Consider the following 12,271-nt stretch of genomic DNA (forward strand, 5'->3'; position numbering starts at 1 on the left):
TGTAGCTTCTGCTCACTTAGAAATTATTCAACCTATTACTGGATGAATAATAATTCTGGTTACTCCCCTATTGACTTACATAATATTTTGTTTTCTCTCTAACCCAATGATTTATTATTTTTACCATTTTATATGGTGTTTGCTTATATTTACCTATTAAATTGCTGTTTTTTGATGAACATATTTTCTTATACTGCAGGGTTTTTAAAAATTATTATTATTATTGTTTTTGAGACAGAGCTGTCACCCAGATTGTACCACTGGGGTGCAGTGGTACAATCTCAGATCACTGCAACATTCACCTCCCAGATTCAAGCAATTCTTCTGCCTCAGCCTCCTGAATAGTTGGGATTACAGAGCCCCCTCTGCTTAATTTTTGTATGTTTAGTAGAGACAGGATTTCATCGTATTTGCCAGGCTGGTCTTGAATAACTGACCTCAGGTGATTTACCTGCTTCAGCCTAACAAAGTGCTGGGATTACAGGTGTGAGCCCCCTCGCCTGGTCAACAACATGGGGAGAAATGCCAGATATAGTATGCACCTAAAGTTAAATAAATAAATTTAAATAAATAAAATAAAATAATAAAAAATAAGGGTGAAGTTTTTCGCTAACACCATGAGGGTCTCTGGCCCGATGAGTGGAGTTTGATAGTAATTCTTGCCACAGTATAACATTAAAAAATAATAAATAAATAAAAGTAATGTAAAATTGGAGATTGTTCAGTAATGGAAGAGTGACTAGCAATGACCTCGGCCTCATCACAAAGCTTGTCTTCCCTAGAGAGATAGTCACTGCCTGATTTGTGTTTCTGAGCAACACTAGTGGTTAAAAATCTTTTCCAATGCATTCTGTTATCTTGCACTTTGTTTTAGATGTCAAAGGCTGTATCATTTCAAATGCTGATGTTGTTGCTGTTCAGCAACCCCATATTAGCTGTTGGAAAAAATATTCCAGCTTATAGAACAAAGTTTATTTTTTAAACCTAAATTGAAATTTTTAATTATTTTTCATCTTTTCTTAAAATTACTTTTCTGGGTACTTTTTAAATTACATCCTCACACGCGCGCGCGTGCGCGCACACACACACACACACACACACACACACACACAGACACACAGACACACAGAGGCATTTGTCCTTCAAGGTTTAATTGAGTTACTTTTATTTAATCCTTATTCTACACTTTTTCAAACTTTTCCTTTCTTTCCAGACAGTCTCCCTCTGCTGCCTAGGCTTCAGCGTGGTGGCATGATATGGGCTCACTGCAACTTCTGCCTCCCAGGTTCAAGAAATTTTTATGCCTCAACCTCCTAAGTTGCTGGGACTACACACATGCACCTCCACATCTAGCTAATTCTTATTTTGTTTTGTGTATTTAGTAAAGACAGGGTTTCACAATGTTGCCAAGGCTGATCATGAACCACTGGCCTCAAGAGGTCCACCCACCCTGGCCTCCCAAATTGCTGGGATTACATATCCATAGACAACTTTTCTGTTTCACCTGGCTTTAATTACCATCTATACCACAGAAGACTTTCATGTTTGCACCTGCAGGCTGGATGGAGAGCTCTTCTCCGAGACTGAGACTTTATTATTTTTACCATTTTATATGATAAGTGTTTGCTTATATTTACCTATGAAATTACTGTTTTTTGATGACCACATTTTCTTACGCCGTAGACTTTTTTCTGGTATTATTTTTATATTCCTATTTAACCTCCCTCCCCACCACATCCACACATTCCTTCTGCCTCTTCTCCAATCTGTTTTCTATAGGACAACCAATGCAGAGCTGTCAACACACAAAACCAAACCCCGCAATTCTGATGTAAAGTATGTTAATGACTTCACAATGTTCTAAGAAGAAAAACCAAAATCCACAACATGAACTAAACAGACCTGTGTAATGGAGCCCTACCTCATTGCAACAGTCTTTTATTCTTCTCATATCTCAATTTAATCACCCTGGCTTGTCTAATTATTCAAATGACTAATGTTACCTTCTTCCCAGTCATTTTCTGAGACTTATCCTTCTTTATAGACTTTTCTTTTTACTGAGAACACATTTGTACTTTGCTTAGATCTCTGGTTTACCCCCATTTCCTCACTGACATATCCTTGTGCTCCTTATTTTTGTAGACATCGTCTATTTTCCGCTCACAACATCAGATGAAGCCCCTTAACAGCTGTAGCATATTTTTTCTGATTACATAAGTAATTTCACATGATAAACTCAATGAGCAGGAATGTAATGGATCAGTTCACAATTTTATCCATAATATCTATCAAAGAGAATAGTGTCTGCTTGTCCTGACTTGATATTATGAATACATTAAATAATAACCGACCAGATTAGGCTCTCATCTTGTTGTTGCAAATGTTCCCTTACGACATCTGTATTAGGTTTGTTCTCCCACTGCTATGAAGAAATACACGAAATTGAGTAAGTTACAAAGAAAAGAAGTTTCATTTACTCACAGTTCTGCATAGTTGGAGAGGCCTCAGGAAACTTAAAATCATGGCAGAAGCCACCACTTTACAGGGTGGCAGGAGACAGACTGAAAGCCAAGAAAAGGAGAAAACCGCTTATAAAACCATCAGATCTCACGAGAACTCACTCACTATCATGAGACAAGCCTGGGGGAAATAGCCCCATAGTTCAATTATCTCCACCTGGTCCCACCCTTTACACATGGGGATTCAAAATGCGATCTGGGTGGGGACACAGCCAAACCATATCAAAATCTTTCAAATTCTACTTAATTATTGATTTGGAACTACTTCCATAATGTTTATTTTAGACTTAATATACCTGCCAGGAGAAGCTGAGTTGGCAGTACAATTTGAAACGTTATAGGCACTCAAAAAATATTTGTTGATTCAATGAAGAATTGAATACTGCGTGCATATAACATGGATAGTTATGTTGAAGTAATATCAATCCTAAAGAATCTTGCCTTCAAATTTAAGGTTTAGTTCTCGTTATTTGTCTTTAAAGCTTGTAGCATTAATAACCTTAATATAAGTTAACCAGTTGTTTACAGTTAGCTAGTGAAAACTGTGAGAGTAAACACTAGCAGGGGTGTGTATAGAAACTGCATCAATACCAATGACATACTCAGCACTGGGGGGCTGTAACAGTTGAGTTTTGTAGGGCCCAAAGGGACTCATACATAGTTACACTTGGACAAAGGTCCCAAGGTTGGTAGTTTCAACCCCCAAACCAGAGAGCATTAATTTTCCTTCATTTTGGTGCATCAGAGTCACCTGTGCACTATTATCTAAAATGCCCAAGAGATGTAATTTTCTTTTACTTCCACAGTGAGATCTAACCTTGGCATAGAGTCTCTAGTCCTTCCTTGGAACAGGAACTTATGGTTTAACCCCTGATTGAGTTCATTTCAGAAAGTTGAGAGGTCTGGACAGCAATGACCCAGCTCTTTGATTCGCCTCCAGGCCCACAGAGAGAATTAGGAGAGTGAAATCTTTGCCAGGATTTGTCCACAAGTTTTCTGGAAGAGGAGGTGGGGAACTGGGATGAACAACTAACTGCGGCTATCGCTGTTGCCATTTGTGTTTTGGGATGTTGACAGGGCCTTCTCAGGACACTTAGAGGAGGGGATTTGTAGTAATGTGAGCTATATCATGTCACTTTCTCTCATTAGTTTTAGTAAGATTACTTCTGGAGAAGTACTCACCAGTCTCTTGGGGCCCCTCAGCAAAGTAATCTTGAAGGCTCTGGACTCTTCTGTTTTTCTTCTGAGGTTTCAACAAGTTCCTGGGCTGCAGAGTTTTTATCAGTACTGGGGGCCTGCTTAGAGCACCTCAACTCCCAGGAGTCCCAACTCCATCTCTGGTCCTATTGCTGGAAGCCCACAGACAGTGGTTATAGCCACTAGGAGCAGCTAGGGAGCAGCTTTTCTAGCTTTTTTTCAAATTGCTCTACGGGATCTGTAACCTGACTCACTAAGGGAGTTTTGCCAGGATTCAAGGACAAAAGACAACCATTGACCCTGCCCCCTTTGAACAGAAAAAGCCTATGTAAGCATCCTGTGAGGATTCTTGAAGCATGCTGCACTCCTTCTGCTAGCACTTCCCAAGACCAGTGGGCATGGCTGGCCAAGTGCCCCACTGGCTCCACTAGCACTTCCCAAGACTTAATGGGTGAAGTACTCTGCAGGGCCCTCAAACTCTTGCAACAAATCCACAAGCACACTCCTTTAGAATGCAAGAGAGGCTCCTATAGCCCCTCTCAAAAGTGCCCTGCAGCCTATTTCAGCTTTTGGCTCTTCACAATGGCATTCTGCTTAATTGATTACCCAGCTGCTGAGCCAGTTTTTCAGGAGCTCAGGTGAGCTAGAGAGAGTGCTAAACTGCCAGGTGTTGAAGTAGCCAATTAAAGTCACAAGCCAAAATGGAAATAACAGTCAAGCCTCTAACCACTTGCTGTGATCATAAAACCAAGGGGCTACGCAAGAGAAAGCATGAATTTCCCCTTGTTTCAAACATTTTCCATCATGGATGAGAAATAGTTTGTTTTACTATTAACTTTTAAGCTTCTCCTAAGGAAGAGAGGCCCCTTGGATCCCCAAAAAGAATATTCTACGAGTATTTAGGGAGAAGTGGATCTATGATGCAAAGTATAGACTCTAGCAGCTGTGGAGCGAGCCACTCAAAGAAATTTGAGCCGCTCAATAAAGAAATTGCTGTTCAAAAGATAGAAGTGCAGTTAGTTAACAGTCTCCAGCTGTTAGCATCTTCAGGCTCTGACTCAGCTTTCTAAGGTCACACACTTCTCAATCAGGCTACAGCTTGATAAAGGTGTTAGAGTGTGGTCACTACTATGGAACCTACGAATTCTCCATAGGTAGTCTGTGACACAAAACTTAACACAAAACCACGGGCTCTGTGGAAATGATTTTGGATTTGTGATTGTAAAATTTGTATTCAAATTTTAATGAAAGAAACATTATGACTATGTTGTTTTTATATTTCTTGGAAAACCATTGAATTCCTATTTCTTATTGACACACACTATATGTGTGGGTATGTTCACAGATTTTTTATAAATTGAGAAAGAAAAAAATACACTAGAAGTTTTATAGGTTTAAATTCCCCTAAAATATTCCTAGGATTTACACAAGCATAAAAGAATGTTTCTACAGTAGCAGCCTGTAATTCAGTTTGGCATATTATAGTTGCCAGTGAAAAGTACAAAATGACATCAAATGTATTATGTTTATTTTTGAATCAAAAGTGAGACTTGGTAATTCTATTTTTATATTTAATAAACGACTAATCTATTTTTAAATTATAATCCTCTATTGAATAAATCACAGTGAACTATTCTAAATCAAATTAATAAATTCAGCAGTCATCATACTGTCACAAGTTATTTAGAAAAGAACTGAAAACTTTGAATTTTCACCCAACTATCAATTTAACACCATATAAATATGATGTATCCTAACTTGCCTAAGTACCTTAGAATTTCCATCATTTATAACAATGATAGAAATGGTAGTTTATATATGGCTGACTCAAAGCACTAACATAAAGTAATCTACATTCTCTATTCATGGAGAAATTGTCATATTTGTGAATCTACATATTTTACTATTTAACATGCTACTAGATCTATTTGAAGATTTTTCCTAATAAAATGTAGTCTAATCTTTTAAAAAGGTCAAATAAGGCAATCACCAATGTTACATATATTTATTGTGCAACCATAACATATATTGTTACTGAAATGACTAATATACCAGACAAATTCTACATGCAAACCCAGTCTGTATGATGTCAAATAGAACACTTGTAAATTCATACACCTATATTCATACACATATTTATTAGGGAGAAAAGAAATTTTAAAAATAACAGTGTTAAGGATTTGAAAATTACATATGGTAGAAAGAATTTTAAGTAATGATATATACATTTGAATTTATTTAATATCATATACATATGGATTTGAGTCAAAATATTTCAAATATCCAGATATAATTTTCTAAATACTTATAAAATTTAGAACAGAGAAACAGTCCATAAATGAACAAGGTGAGCTAGTATTTTTATAAACAGTATAAGCCATTCCAATGAAGGCAGTTTTTCTGGTAATTCACCATCAGTTTTTCCTTGGACTCTCAGAGTTTCAAGTGACCCCTTTCTCATATGCCTGATTAGAAAAGTATGCCCTCCATGGATGAAAAAATTCATGAAAATTGTTAAAGATTAAAAGTAATTATACTTACTTGCTATTACAAATTCTAAACAATAAAGAAATATTTAGAAGATATAAACACTGGTGATATTTTTCTCCACTATTTAGAGAATTTGTCTACCTCCTAGTTTTAGAAATCAAAAAGAGTTTCCAAAATATAATTATCAAGTAGTATGTTAATATATTATTTATACTTAAATTGATTTAGCCTATATATTTGTGATCCAAAATAATTTTATTATTCCAGCAATAATCAATATATTATTAACAATATTTTTTTGGATTACTAAAATCTGAGAGATAAAAATCTATTAAAATATAAATAAAACATTTATTATCATGTGCATTCCAGAATGTTTTTCTTACCAAATATGCCTCTTTAGAACTTAAGTGGATTCAGACAAAATAGTTTGTTAATGGATTTTATGTTCAATGTTTGTTACATATCAATGTAGACAAGTATATGTCAATAGTAGGCAATAGAATTTATAATATAGTTAACAAAATAGTTTTTGTAATTACAGAAAATGCAGGTAGTTCAAATGGAATTTATATGTATTTGCACTAAGCTATACAATACATATTCAGCTTCACATATTCAATTTCACTAATTGAAATTTCCTTCATCTTCAGAACTCCTGTTCTATTGAAATAATAATTTGCAAGCTCAATAAAAAAATTGAGTGGCAGAGCACTGACTTTTCAAAGAATTTTCAGATGCTATGCCTATATTAGCCAAATAAAATGTTTAAAAAATAGATAAAAATGGGAAAATTGCCTCATTCATTGGTTGAATTGCCATGAAATGATCTAATTCTACTGATTTTCCTATTCTTCTAAACAGACTACCTATTGAGATTTCCTATTTGCTGTAGGCTGGACCTGATGAACAGAAGCTTTCAGAGAGATTGCAGCTGACAAGACATTGGAGAGGGCTCTTTAGGGGTTCAGAATGAACTTGTGTCTCTCTTTTATACCTGTCATAACAGCCTAAAGAAGTCTTTTGATGCCGTTGCAGCAGCAATTGCAGCAACAGCATTATCCGTATTGCCCCAGTGGGTAGTAATGCATCAGTCAACCATTACTAGAGAAACAGGAATGTAGAAGGAGTCTCAGAATGCATGTGCAATGGTAGTAGTTACTCTATTTCACTTTCAGGAGCAAAATATCATAGCCATCCTTTGCTTTAGAACTTTCTGTTTTATCAAGCATGTCAATGTTAATTCATTGGCACTATTTAAAATTTTTTTCTAAAATAAATAATGTAAAACATTTTTTGTGACACAAATTTAAGACATGTACACCCATTTGCATGTACACTTTCAGAAAGTGCTTATTTTATCGAATCAGGAAGCTCCATTATTTTTGCAAATACAAAGTTATGTTTTGTTTTCTTTTTGCTTTGTAAAGCAGTGTCAATAATGCATATTTATGTTTTTCCTTTGAAATTAAATTGTGTGTAGATAAGTTGGCTAGTCTTAACTTTCTGAAAAATACTCTCAAAGTATTATATCCAGACAAAAATTACCCATATTCCTGAATCTTTACTAATCTTTGCTTTTCATATGACTCATTGACAATTTGCAACTGCTGTAATTGAAACTCCTTCATGCTGTTTGGAAAGATTTGCCTTAACACTTAACATTTGAGACAAAGGCAATATACAGTTTTGAAGAAAAATAAACATTTAAATATTATACATCATAAGCATTTGTATCTTTAAATAAAAGCTAAATATTCTAATTACTCTAAATGAAGTGAGGAAACAGCCTAAAACGTTTCTCATCTTGCTGTAATGTTTTGTGAAGAATTTTATATCCCATGTGTTGTGTTGTCATATCCTTCTGATATCAATCTGTATGTGAAACAGTTCATGAATTTAGACTGTACCACAATATACTACCTAGATGATGTCTCATAAAACAACCTCTTATGTAAGAAGGGTAAGTTAGTTCCATTTTATTACGCATTTACTGGTGATATCAAAATGTACTGAATAATGCATATTCTTTGCCCAGTTTTAAGAACTTCGTTGTAATATATCATATAATATTTCATTTTATCATTGCAATTTAGCAATATATCATATATATTCATGAATTGCTTTCTGATTGGTTTAGTAAGTGGAAAATTAGTAACTAGGAACTTAGAACATTTTTTTTGTGTGTATATATAACTGTATTAAACATTTCAGAACTGCTAGTGTATTTAAATATTTATGCTTTGTTGAAATGAATGAAAGAATAATTCCTACCTTAAAATGACAGCCCAGATAATTCACTAAATGAAAGTAAACCAGCTTGTTTCATTGCAGTATCAAAGTTTTTGCTATTATTCTATAACATTAATTTGTATTTATTAAGTTATAGAAATAACTAGTTTTATTATATAACTTAGTAAACATAAAATCAACTTTGATGGCATGAAATAGTTATTTATAAAAAGAATGTTTAGATGTAGTCTTCCCCTTTAGAATGTGAGTACTCCTAAATTTTTCAAGTGCTTTTACATAGACATTAATAATAAATGTAAATTAAGCTATATACATTAGCAGTGTTTTAATTATGGAATTAGCAGAAAAGGCAGACAAGTATCCTTCCACCCATATTCAGGTACAAATGAAAAGAGAATGTTCAATCTCAGTTCCATTGGCCTTGTTGCTTGCCCTACTCTGTACTAGATAAGTTATATACAATTTATTATTCCCTCCTCTAAATTCACAGATAGGATTTAAAGTATTCTTTGGAATACTAAAGGGCTGTCATATTTTTCTTTACAATAACCATTTCTAAGTTATTTCTCTGATGATTTGAAGGAAGTATTACATTGTGCTGTGATTTTCAGTTTTAAGGGCTGTCAGAGTCAAGTAGCTATTCATTTAAGTTCAACAAAGAGTTGTCTACTGATTCCTGAGTGTAGACCAGCACATCATGATGAATATATTATTGTTTCTCATAACATTTTTAAGGTAACTCTTAGACTTATGATATTGTATCTGTGTTTTAACAATGTCAAGAATCACAAATATATGAATACCTTAGCACTCCAATGTAATGCCATTTGTAAACTGAACAATGCACAACTTGACAAAGAAATCTTTCTGTTATTGTGAATGTTAAGAGGTTCAACAACTACCCTTATGGCTAGATGTGTAGAAGTACATTGTTCTTTAAGGACAGACTTAAGCTCTTAATCATTTCAAGTTTATGTAGTGCTGGAATCTATTGCTGAATAAGTATGCTTGTATGAATAAAAATTTTAATACAAATCCAGGCTGAGTCAACCCCAGATAATGTTGTAGCATTTCTATTGACGCTTTGTATATTATAAGACATCTCTGACCTAGGCCATCTAACTCACTATAATTTAGCAATAGATATTAAGCGTCTCCAAATAACTAAATTTTTATACATCTATGAAACTATGTATGGAGGTACTTTTTGAAGAGTTTTTATCATTAATGCATCTGCTCCTAAACTATACCAACAATTAGCTTAGTGGAATGGATAAATGAAAAAATAATAAACGGTTTAGTAAATGAATAAAAAAATGATCTGTAGGGCACCACTGACTTATATTGAATATTCTTCATGAAGCTTATTTCTATATAGCTCTCATTTATTAATAAATGTGTGGCGAATTTACCTTAACATGATTAATAAATTGCATATGTATATATATACCAAGTTAGTATACTAAAATAATCTAGTAATTGTTCTCTAATACTTGATTAATAATCTAAAATGGTTTCAAGAACCATTTTTAGATCAATTTTTAAAATTATACTTTAATATATCATGTTCTTTTTCTTTCTAAAAAATACAAATATTCAATTTTTAATTATAAAAGTCTTAGATTATATTATCAGTTATATATCAAGTATTTTAACACTTATTTGTCAAATTGATTTTTCCTCAAAAAACAGATTTGCATTTAACTCAGATGAGTTTAAGAAATAAATAGGAAAACTATCACCATAAGAACTCATTATCTTCAAGGAAATTATTGGATGTGGCAATATTCTGATAATAAAAATTTTAAAGAGTAAAATTTAGCTAAAGCAGAGAGAGCTAAAAGAATAATATAAATTTTTTATTGATCAACACATAATGGATTCTAATGGGGCTATTAACTCTACAGAGGCTTAAAGTTTCCAGTTAGGGGAACAAAATTGAAATACTGTTTATTCCAACTGCACAGACATAGTCAACCCTAATTTTTACCAGATGTATGACCTTAGACAGCTTGCCTCACTTTTCTAACCTCCAATTCCTTTTTCATGTGTAATTGGGCATAATACTCATCTCAGACTATAAGAATTAAATTTAATAATGTGTGTAAAGTACCTAGCATAAAACCTGGGACATTGTAGGCTCTCATTAAGTGTTAATAACTATGAAAATAGACTAAAATGGTTTCTTGACTAATTGGGGTCATAGGCCATTTATCATCAAAAATACATTTGAGCTGATTTTCCACAGCATGCCAACAGTTTCATTGTGACAGATATAAATAGAATGTTCATAGGATGATTTATGTACAAAAAATCATTAAAATTATCTTTTTGGAAACCGCATTGTGTTGAGTTTTATGGATAAAAGCTACAGATAAGTCTAAATCAAATAAAAATTGCAATTTAGCTATAAATGCTGATAAGTCAGATACTTCTAGTCCATAATGAAATAACCCCTATGATATGTGTTAGTATGGCATATGGTATGATCGTAAGGCTTATTGAAAAGTAGGTTAATATGCCAGCCTGGCATGTGGGTAGGTGAGTTTTCTACTTGAGCCAGACATCTCTCAGAAAACTATCAGTTGCCTAGAAAGGATATTTGTCCTCATATAGGAAACTAGGTGTAGGAAAGCAGGGATTAGGGAGAGGTCTTAGATTCTTGGGCCAACAATTTAACAAAGGAGATTTAACTATCACAGTCATTTAGTGAAAGTAGAATAGGACAGAAAAGAGCTTGTAACTCAGGAAATAAATGTTATTTTCTTACTTTATTAGACTTTGATACCCTCTTTTGTTTTGGTAAAGATTTTTGAGAACTCCAAATTTCTGGCAGCTATAGCTAAAAGCAATTAGGGGAGGGACATCCAGGTTTGGGGGATATACTCTACATGAGAGTGTATCTCAGACCGGCATGAGCATGGCAGCAATAGGTTACTCAAAAAACTTTTATATTTCAAGAGACAAGTTTAATTTCTGTGCGATATAATGAAATCACCCAATATGGAATTCTTAATTGTAAACTTTAGAAACTTGATGTTTATTTCTGTACAATTGAATTAGCCATTTACAGACTAAAACAAATAAAAAAAGACTCTATATAAGTTATGCTGATTAAATACAAAAGTACTACATATTCTAGGAAGGGTATAAAAGTGTAACAAAGTTAGACATTCTGTTAAATCTCCTGGTTTCTCCTGGATAAGATGGAATGTTAACTTTGTCATACAGAAGTAATAATGTCTTCCTGTTATGTTCAAAGCAAATTTAACAAAAGAAAGTGGTTCACAAGTCACAAGTAAAACTGTAGATCTCTTGCTTTCAAGTTTCTAAATTTATGATCAGGGTTACACATCAGAATAAAATATCATTACATTTAATGTAGTTACTTTTCTTTAAAAATATTTATTTAAGCATATTTTTAAATAGTTCAATTTCTGCTAAAATCATCATGGTTATTTAAAATTAATTCCATTATGAAAACAAATGCATCAGTAAAGCATAGATGAGAAAATCAAAAATCATGAGGAAATCTTCAACAAAACCAGGTAATAAATTATCTCTGTGCAACCTGGATATGGTTGGTAGGACAAATTACAAACAGCAAGTTTCTTGCAAGACTAACACATTAATAAACAACAAATTGTTTTACTTGTTCAAAAACACGACTGAAAAATATTTTTGCTTAAAGTCTAAATTTTAAAAATTTGTTTAATATGTAACTACATAAATTGTGCTTTGTTAATTATTCAAATGAATGGATAATTCAAATAACACATCTAATGTAAAACTAATAATTTATGTACCATAAA

Source organism: Cebus imitator, unplaced genomic scaffold (assembly GCF_001604975.1).
Source record: "Cebus imitator isolate Cc_AM_T3 unplaced genomic scaffold, Cebus_imitator-1.0 Scaffold105, whole genome shotgun sequence".
Lineage (NCBI taxonomy): Eukaryota > Metazoa > Chordata > Mammalia > Primates > Cebidae > Cebus > Cebus imitator.